Raw genomic sequence first — 9,240 nt, 5'->3', positions numbered from 1 at the left:
CTGTGACCAGTGGAGTGCCACAAGGATCGGTGCTGGGTCCTCTACTTTTTGTCATTTACATAAATGATTTGGATGCGAGCATAAGAGGTACAGTTAGTAAGTTTGCAGATGGCACCAAAATTGCAGGTCTAGTGGACAACGAAGAGGGTTACCTCAGATTACAACAGGATCTGGACCAGATGGGCCAATGGGCTAAGAAGTGGCAGATGGAGTTTAATTCAGATAAATGCGAGATGCTGCATTTTGGGAAAGCAAACCTTAGTAGGATCTATACACTTAATGGTAAGGTCCTAGGGAGTGCTGCTGAACAAAGAGACCTTGGAGTGCAGGTTCATAGCTCCTTGAAAGTGGAGTCACAGGTAGATAGGATAGTGAAGAAGGCATCTGGTATGCTTTCTTTTATTGGTCAGAGTGTTGAGTTGGGAGGTCATATTGCGGCCATACAGGACGTTGGTTAGGCCACTGTTGGAATATTGCATGCAATTCTGGTCTCTTTCCTATCAGAAAGATATTGTGAAACTTGAACAGGTTCAGAAAAGATTTACAAGGACGTTTCTAGGGTTGGAGGATTTGAGCTATAGGAAGAGACTGAACAGGCTGGGGCTGTTTTCCCAGGAGCGTCGGAGGCTGAGGGGTGACCTTATAGAGGTTTACAAAATTATGAGGGGCATGGATATGGTAAATAGACAAAGTCTTTTTCCTGGGGTTGGGGATTCCAGAACCAGAAGGCATAGATTTAGGGTGAGAGTGGACAGATATAAAAGAAACTTAAGGGGCAACGTTTTCACACAGAAGGTGGTACGTGTATGGAATGAGCTGCCAGAGGAGGTGGTGGAGGCTGGTACAATTGCAACATTTAAAAGGCATTTGGATGGGTATATGAATAGGAAGGGTTTGGAGGGATATGGGCTGGGTGCTGGCAGGTGGAGAAAGTGAGGACTGCAGGTGCTGGAGATCAGAGCTGAAAATGTGTTGCTGGAAAAGCGCAGCAGGTCAGGCAGCATCCAGGGAACAGGAGAATCAACGTTTCGGGCATAAGCCCTTCTTCAGGAATTCCTGAAGAAGGGCTTATGCCCGAAACGTCGATTCTCCTGTTCCCTGGATGCTGCCTGACCTGCTGCGCTTTTCCAGCAACACATTTTCAGCTGCTGGCAGGTGGGACTAGATTGGGTTGGGATATCTGGTCGGCATGGATGGGTTGGACCAAAGGGTCTGTTTCCGTGCTGTACATCTCTATGACTCTATGACTCATACAATGCACACAATCACAAATGAACCAATTTACATGGACTTGACTGGGGGTCAGAGCAAAACTAGTGATCAGCCTGCTCAGTCTCAGCCTCCAGCCACCCATCAGGTTACCTCCCGGTTAGCCGATTATTCCTCTAGGCAAATTTCCTTATATTCTCCTTCTACCCAGATCAGCTGTGCATTCAAGTTTTGATGTTGTCCATTCTCCAGTAATTTGTTCAGTTTGACCACTGGCAAAAATCATATGGTGTCTTGTTTTCCATGGTTGATTTCAACAATTATCAATTAGGACTTGTTTGTTTTCCCTGAAAGGTAGTTTAATTCTTGGTTTTAATGAACTTTGACCTCAATCTTAGCTTGCCCAGGCTGTTACCATCTTTATATCATCTGATGAACCATGTGATATTTACACAGTGTAACTCTGTGATTAAGCATTCTCTAGTTAGTTGATAGTCCACATTCTCACATCTGATGTCCTCGTCTGTTTTAAACAGAACTTTAGACAGACACACTGTGACAGTGTAGTTATCACTGCTGAGCTTATAGCAGTTGATTTAAACATACACACATTCTTTCAGACATGTTAAAACCAGTGATGTTTCTAATCATTAGGTCACTGTCTAACCATTAACTTTTCAATAGAGCAAACTTCATATATTTTTGGCTTTCAGATCATTTCATTGTTTTAAATTAACCTTTACACAGTCCACCCTTTAAAATCTCACAGAGCCTTCCTCGGGGTCTTGAAGATATAATGAATTGCAGCATGTTCATTCCCCTTTGATAATGCTTGCTCTAGGACCTCAGAGATTTCATCCTGTTATTGTTTCTGCCTTCAGTCACAAGCACAGCAGAATTACCAACACTAGTAGCATGACACATTGGATTACCACCAGCATGTAAGACATGATATGGACTCAGGGTTAGATCTCTGCATTCATTTATCCTTGCACCCTTTTTTAGATAATGTTGTTACATTTCCAATTCTACACTCCTTTGCATCACTCCTCAGCTGAGGAATATTCAAAGATGGTGGTCAATGCCATGATAATTTCTACTCTCACTTCCCCCCATACTCTTGAATGTAACTTTAGTATTTCTTTATCAAGTTGAGGGACAGAAAGCCTATCTAACACCTCTTCTTATCAGTTTTGAATCATTTTAGCATCACAATTTCCTTTTGATCACAATGGCTGGGGTAGCATTGTCTTCTGTAGCAAAGACAAATGCGAAGTGTTCATTTAGTACCTTAACCCTGATCTCAATATTCATGTGTATCTCCCCTTTGTGAAGCCTAACTGGCGTTAGTCTCCTTTTTACCATCTCTTTAATTATTATTTCCCTATGGAAGACTTTGGATTCGTTTTTATGTTAACAACCAATCTTTTTCTCATAATCTCTCTTTACTTCTCCTTTTCCTCTCTGAACCTTGTATCTAAGAGTCATAGAGTCATAGAGATGTACGGCACGGACACAGGCCCTTCGGTCCAACCCGTCCATGCCGACCAGATATCCCAACCTAACCTAGTCCCATTTGCCAGCATTCGGCCCATATCCCTCCAAACCCTTCCTATCCATATACACACCCAGATGCCTCTTAAATGTTGTAATTGTACCAGCCTCCACACTTCCTCTGGCAGCTCATTCCATACACCCACCACCCTCTGCATGAAAAAGTCGCCCCTTTAGGTCTCTTTTAAATCTTTCCCCATAAACCCTAAACCTACGCCCTCTAGTTCTGGACTCCCCCACCCCTGGGAAAAGACTTTGTCTATTTACCGTATCCATGCCCCTCATAATTCTGCAAACCTCTATAAGGTCACCCCTCAGCCTCCAGCGCTCCAGGGAAACAGCCCCCGCCTGTTCAGCCTCTTCCCATAGCTCAAATCCTCCAACCCTGGCAACGTCCCTGCAAATCTCCTCTGAACCCTCTCAAGTCTCACAACATTCTCCGACAGGAAGGAGAGCAGAGTCAAAAGGTGTGGTGCCGGGAAAGCACAGCCGGCCAGGCAGCATCCGAGGATCAGGAGGATCGACGCTTCCTGGTGAAGAGCTTATGCCCGAAACGTCAACTGTCCTGCTCTTCGGATGCTGCCCGATCCGCCGTGCTCCACTGGCCCCACACCCTTGTCTGGTTCTCAATTGTATTTTCTATGCAACATCTGTCATAAGCAGACTTGTTTATTTTTTAATCATAATTTACACCTCTTTTAACATGAAGGGAGCAGGAATGGTTTGTTGAACTTTTCTCTTTTGAGGAACTACATCTTGATTGTGCGCAGATTGTCTCTTCTTCAAAAGTAACCCTTGTTCAGCTATAGTTTCTCCTGCTAACCTTTAGCCCCAATTTATTTAATGAAACTCAGCCACATTGAAGTTGGTTTCCCATCAATCAATTATTCGTACTCTGGTAACAGTTTTCTGTACCCGCTCTAAAGGCTCCATATCCTTCTGGTGGTGTGAACCGTACACAATATTCCAACTGCAGCCTAACTAAAGTCCTATTAGCCACATTATTATAATTCCACATAGCAATCTCTGTCTGTAACTAACCAATACTCTGCATCTAATGCCCATGCATACCTGTTCTGAGATTGGGACAATGTCGAAAGAATTTTATTTTCAGTTCAAAAAAGCAGAAGGAGCTTTACTCTGTATCTAACCCCGTGCTGTTTCTGTCCTGGGATGGTTTGATGAGGACATGGAGAGGGAGCTTTACTTTGTATCTAACCCCATGCTGTCTGTCCTGGGAATGATTGATGGGGATAGTATTGAGGGAGTTTTACTTTGTATCTAACGCTGTGCTGTCTCTGTCCTGGGAGTGTTTGATGGGGATATCGTTGAGGGAGCTTTACTTTGTATCTAACCCCATGCTGTCTGTTCTGGGAGTGTTTGATAGGGGGATAGTGTTGTGGGAGCTTGACTTTGTGGCTAACCCTGTGCAGTCTCTGACCGGGGAGTGTTTGATGGGGACATTGTAGAGACTGCTTTACTTCACAATTAACTCCATGCTGTCCCTGTCTGGGGACTGTATAATGGGAACTGTTTTGAGGGATCTTTACTTTCCATTTACTTTTGGTTTCAAAGAAGAGGGAACTTTAGTTGAGTTTGAAAGTGTAGAAGGAACTTTACTCTGTAACTAATCCCGCATTGTGCTTATTAAACACTCCTTTTCCCAAAATCATCACAAGTGGGAAAATTTGATTAAACCACTGAATTTCCCTAATTTTGTCTAACTAATTCAAGTTAAAAGAATATGCAGACCTTTTTTATTGACAAGAAAATCACCATTTATTTCAATCAAACTTTTAACCAATGTAAAGAAGCAGACATGAATTGTTGATCTATAATTTTATATCTTAAACTCCGACCCCTTTAAAAAATTTCCATAAACGTGCAATAGACACACAGAGACAAGACAAGACAAGACAAAAGCTTAAGGGGTGAAGAGGAAAAATAGTGAGAGAGTTCTGGCATCTGTCCAAACTACAGATGTCAATGAATTATTTTATTTCGATTTTCTCTTGATGACTTTCTTCCAATTCTTTGCTGATGACTTGAGGTTGTAGATGCACCGATACGCAGTCTTTCAGTCACTGACTGAGGATTCGACATCTCATGTCCTCTGAAGATTTTTTTATCCCCGCTTTTCCTTTCAAAATGGCGATTGCATAAAGAGAGATTAGAGGGAAATAGTGAGTGAGAACAGCTACCACACACAATGGAGACAGAGAGAGCTATATGTGCCTTTGCTTTGCAGGCTAGAAGCATCTGTTATCTTGTCCAAAGAAAAGCCATTTCAGCCCTTGCCCAGGAACTAATCAAGAAATTGTTACGGCAAGCTCTCTTGAAATCACACAACTAGTCCTGATTGAAAAACCAGTCAAAAGGCTGACTCTGGGCAAAACTGAACTGGGCATACACACAGTGCTTATTTTGTATCATTCTTCCTTACTGCTTGAATAAGGCAACGTTGCACCAACAACTCACCTTGCCCTCCAGTAACTTATTACTAAAACTGCAAACATCTTCTTCCACAGTTTCCTTGGTTTGAAGTAATATCTTTTCCAATTTTGTAGCACACAGTCCATAAAACAAAAGTGTCTTTACACATTGTTTTGATCTACATTGCCTGACTACACTTGCACAGAATCTATGTTGCAGAGTCGGGTCTTCCGCCTCCATGCGACTGTGATGGTATACGAAGCATTTCGCTGAATACTCACCAGGGATTCAACCATTCACTCTGCTTGTCTGATTTAATATGTCAGCGACTCAAGTTTCTGTTCACAGCTGGTTAAAGAGTAATTAGCCAAGCAATGAGAATATGGATTAAATTACTGGCACCAGAGGGGCAGGCAAGGGGAATAGTTCCTCATTATTAATTACTTTGTTAGCCTCATGCTGATTTTGGCAGTTACCACAGTTTAGTGACAGATTGTCCATTGTCCATTGTTATAGACATCCAGTGGCAATTATATCCTAGTCTGGTCATTCCTTAAATTATGGTGGACTTGATGCTGATTGGCCAATAGTAACACTCTATGAACAATGACATATTAACCAACCTTATCTAACTCATTGTAAAAGGTCACAGCATCATTCCTCAACATTACACACCAATAGTACAACACTCCCTGTATCATGGACCCTCAAATAAGTGGGAGATGATGGCCTAGCGGTATTGTTGCTTAACTATTAAACTAGAAACTCAGCTAATGTTCTGCGGACTCAGGTTTGAATCACGCCATGACAGATAGTGGAATTTGAACTCAATAAAAAAAATCTGAAATTGAGAATGCACTGATGATCATGAAACCATTGTTGGTCAATTGTTGGAAAAACCCATCTGGCTCACTAATGCTCTTCAGGAAAGGAAATCTGTCAACATCCCCTGACCTGGCCTACATGTGACTCTCAACTGCCCTCTGAGCAGTTAGGAATGAACAATGAATACTAGCACAGTCAGCAATGCCAACATCCCCTGTGTGAATGAATTAAAAAAAAAATAAACAGTGCTGTACTCGGTCAGTACTGACCCTCTGATGGTATGGTTCTCCCATAGTCTGACAGTATGGTACCAGCTCAGACCTATGCCTTAGACAGTGAAGAATTATCTTAGTACTGATCCTCTGATAGTGCAGCGCTCCCTCAGTACTGATCCCACTCAAGTGCAGAGCTCATGCAATATTGACTCTCTGACAGTGCAGCATTCTCTTTGTCATGACCCTCTGACAGTGTGGTGTTCCCTCTGTTATAACCCTCCAATCATGTAGAGCACCCTCAAAACTGACCCTCTGATGTTTCCAAAGAGGAACTGCCAGAGAGATTCATTGAGTTAATCATTGCTGCTGCACCAATTAAAGCTTTAGAAAAGATCTTTTGGGCACAGAAAAGAATGACGCCATTGACACATTACTTGAGGAAAGATGTAGGTATGAAATTACACTGTCAGGCCAACAATAATGACCTGCTTTAGTGCAACCAACGTTATTGGTCTAGTCAGCAAACTAACAAAACCTGTAACTATGCTGTCTGTTGCATCTGCCCAAAAATTGTAAAATGTATGTCACAAAGTAATACCGGAACCAGATTTCCTGCGTTTGTGTGCTCAAAGGCCAAGCCAGATCCCAGGGTAAAATATTGGTGACCAGCAAGTCACATAATACCACAATGCTGGCATCAAAGAAAGTGTTAAGAAATGTAAGTACACAAAATTATCACCAAGGTTTAAAGCCAAGCAAGTGAAAGACAAATCTCAGAAGATGATCAAGCTTTCCATATTGTTAACCTCACACTGCCTGCTGACAGTATAAGATGATTAGAAGCTTTTTTACTTATTAATATGTGTCCTTAAAAGATTGGAAGACGCACGTTGAAAGGTAAAATTGACCAAGGAGCTCACACCAACATAATACTACCTCACATCCTGGAAAGACATGCATTTCAGCAAGTGGAGCTGGCAGACAATCTCACAGCTAACAACCAATCACCAATGATGTTTGTAAGCGTAATCACACCAAGTGCCAATATGTAAGATTGTCATGGCTGCCTAAAATCCTCAACCTGTTTGACACCAAAGATCGGCAGTGGCAGGACTACAGATCATGGTGCAGTTACAATTCATCAGATTCACACCACATCCAGTGTGGAGCAACAGACCACATGTTACATAATTCAATCAGTCAATCAGGACAACTTGACAAGTTGGTAAGAGGAAGGGCTTTTGCCCGAAACATTGATTTTCCTGCTCCTCGGATGCTGCCTGACCAGCTGTGCTTTTCCAGCACCACTCTAATCTAAACAAAAGATAGTAAGAGGACTCAGAATATCAGTTTAATGATTGGTTATTTTATTTGTAAGCAGGGAGAGCCAGTCTTATCATCATGAAGTGTAAAACTAAATTCTGGTGTACCACAAAAGCCTACAAACTTTATATAAATCATTGCAGCAATCATAAGATAGTATCTACAGTTTTTCACAGTTTTTCATCAGCATTGTCTATGTTTCACCCAGGCTAGCTTTATCTTGCTGATGGTGCAGCTCCTGTACTTGTAGTCTGCTTTTGCACATCTGTGGTTCCCATTTGCTTTTACAATATGACTGAAAATTTAGTCCTCAACTGACTGAAAAGGACTGAACCCCCTTCTGTTTGCAAACTTCATGTATATGATTTTGAAGTGTGATAAAAGCCAGGTGTCAGGATGATAACATCTGACATGTGGAATAGATGACCAAACCCACACAAAGACCAAGATATTCCTCTTGCTTTATATAACAAAGCTCTCAACTAGGAAATTGAAGATGTTCTCAAAGTTGTGCTGTTAGCTTTTGGCTAGAGCCCAAGTAAACTGTTCCAACTGTTAAAGATGAGCAAATATGAGAGTTGCAAAAGATCTTGGGATAGTCTGATCGTATTAAAGTAAAGTAGTAGAGTCATAGAGTCATAGAGATGTACAGCATGGAAACAGACCCTTTGGTCCAGATATCCCAACCCAATCTAGTCCCACCTGTCAGCACCCGGCCCATATCCCTCCAAACCCTTCCTATTCATATACCCATCCAGATGCCTCTTAAATGTTGCAATTGTACCAGCCTCCACCACATCCTCTGGCAGCTTATTCCATACTCGTACCACCCTCTGCATGAAAAAGTTGCCCCTTAGGTCTCTTCTATATCTTTCCCCTCTCACCCTCACCTGAGTATATTTTCATATATTAGCCATACGGAGACAAACTTGACATATTGTGTGAAATTATTTTTGGGATAAGCAAGTCCTATCCCCAGAAGCATTGTACCAAGATACCATGGCCATGTTACACCAGGGACACATGGGCATTGAATGCACAAGATGGCTGTCATGTGGATCTGTGTACTGACAGGGATGAATCAGGATATTCAAAGATTCTGCCAAATGTATCAACCCCAGCAGCAGGGCACCACTAATCCTCAGCAGGCAAGTGCTAATGGCCTTGCTCAGCAACTAATTATTTAACCATTCTATGATACAGAACATTCAGGACAGCAAAAATGAAAGAGATACACAATGAACAAGCAGGATGGGAATGACTAAAACTGCATGTTGGGCAGAGTGTGTAAGTTAAAAATCCAAATACAAATGTTTGGCTGCTAGCAAAGTTTTCTTAAAAATGCAACAAGCTCAGAAGTCATCATATTCATGGTACCACATTGTGAAGGGACACAGCCTGTTCAGACCAATATCAACACACCAATTTGACACAAAGAGAATGAGGAAGAATACTCTAACATTGATGGTTGTTTGGTGATGTTGAGTTTCAGCAACTAGCAGCAAGACAACCAAGTTGTAAAACAAATACAAGACAGAACAATGCGTGTCCCTCCAGATGGGTACATGATTACCAGACCAGGATGAGTTGTCAAAACCTCAAAAGTGTTACATTCAAACTTTAGTCTTGTAAACTCTGTCTTATGTTTTTGTATAATTATCATAAATCCATACATATCGGA

At 41.8% G+C, this 9,240-nt stretch overlaps 1 long non-coding RNA gene across 1 annotated transcript; it reads right to left on the bottom strand.

Moving 5' to 3' along the window:
* Positions 1–4,516: 4,516 nt before the first annotated feature.
* On the bottom strand, positions 4,517–6,024 carry LOC122556332. The gene is made up of 2 exons (XR_006313507.1): positions 5,242–6,024; positions 4,517–4,903 (listed from the first exon to the last, which is right to left on the bottom strand). It is a non-coding gene; the product is annotated as an uncharacterized LOC122556332 (long non-coding RNA).
* Between the last annotated feature and the right edge of the window lie 3,216 nt (positions 6,025–9,240).

This window comes from Chiloscyllium plagiosum, chromosome 13 (genome assembly GCF_004010195.1).
Source record: "Chiloscyllium plagiosum isolate BGI_BamShark_2017 chromosome 13, ASM401019v2, whole genome shotgun sequence".
NCBI lineage: Eukaryota > Metazoa > Chordata > Chondrichthyes > Orectolobiformes > Hemiscylliidae > Chiloscyllium > Chiloscyllium plagiosum.
This window is presented reverse-complemented; position numbering and strand designations above follow the sequence as displayed.